Source organism: Nanorana parkeri, unplaced genomic scaffold (genome assembly GCF_000935625.1).
Source record: "Nanorana parkeri isolate BGI_ZX_2015 unplaced genomic scaffold, ASM93562v1 scaffold3456, whole genome shotgun sequence".
In the NCBI taxonomy this organism is placed as follows: Eukaryota; Metazoa; Chordata; class Amphibia; order Anura; family Dicroglossidae; genus Nanorana; species Nanorana parkeri.
The window spans coordinates 48178-49508 of NW_017309724.1; positions in this window are offsets into that span (position 1 = coordinate 48178).

Genomic DNA, 1331 nt, shown 5'->3' on the forward strand with positions numbered 1-1331 from the left:
ATGTGGAAATAGGCGTCTCGCAAATCTATAGTCGCTAGGAAAGACCCTGGGGCAGCAACTCTCGTATTGAAAAAATCGATTCCATACGGAACCTCTTGTATAGTACCACTTTGTTCAGAGGTTTCAGATTGAGAATCAATCTGCATTTCCCCGAAGGCTTTATCCTGAAGAAGATGTGTGAGTAAAACCCCCTCTTCTCCTCTGAAGTCGGTACTCTCATAATGACCCCCTGGTCCAACAGATCCTGGAGGGCCCCCGTCATTGCCTCTGATCTCCTCCGGTCCCTGGACAGGGAAGTAATCAGAAGCCTTGACGGGGGCCGCTCTGTCAACTCTATATTGTAGCCGTGCAATACCAGCTCCAAAATGAATTTGTTGCTGGACAGCTTCCCCCGGAGTGGGAAGGATTCCCCCAATCTTCCTCCCACCCTGAGCAACCGGTCATTGGGATTTAATGGGCTGCTGAGGGGGGTTAAAGAGGAAACTGCCTTTAGACTTCCCTTTGTTAAAAACCCATGGTTTAGATTGGCCCTGCTTCTTGCCATAGAAGCCCCTAAACCCGCACAGCTTCGCTTTAGAAGCTGCATCGCCAGACCAAGTTTTGAGCCACAACGCTCTTCTGGAAGAGTTGATCAAAGCTGTAGTCCGCGCTGAGTACCTGACTGCTTCAGCCGAGGCATCCGCAATATAAGCGGCAGCCTTGCTCAGTACCGGGAGGGAACCCAGTAACTGGTCACGATCAGTGCCAGACTCCAGGTGGGCTTGCAGCTGATTCAGCCACACTCCCAAAGTCCTGGCCACACAAGTAATAGCCAGTCCAGGCTTAAACCCAGCACTCGCCGCTTCCCATCCCTTCCTGAGCAAAGCCTCCGCTTTCCTGTCCATAGGGTCTTTCAAAGCTCCCATATCCTCAAATGACAGGTCGGTCTTTTTAGAGACTTTCGATAAAGAGGCATCTATCTTAGGACATTTGTCCCACAGACCCGCATCTTCCTCCGCAAAGGGGAACCTGCGTTTATGACCCGCAGAAAAAAACATTCTCTTTTCCGGGTGCTTCCACTCCTCTTGGATCATATCCGAGAGTGATTTGTGGACCGGGAAGGTGCGTCCTTTCTTAGTCTGAAGCCCTTTGTACAGTTTGTCGTCATGCACCAAAAGCTCAGTGGACTCCTCCTTAATACCCAGAGTATCCCCTATGGCTTTCAACAGCTCACCCGTCTCAAATGAAGGAAAAAGGAATTTTGTAGCCGAACTGCTACGCAACTCCCCTTCCGACTCATCGTGATCCTCGGACTCATCCTGAGATCCCGAAGATTCACTGGGCGCTTGCTT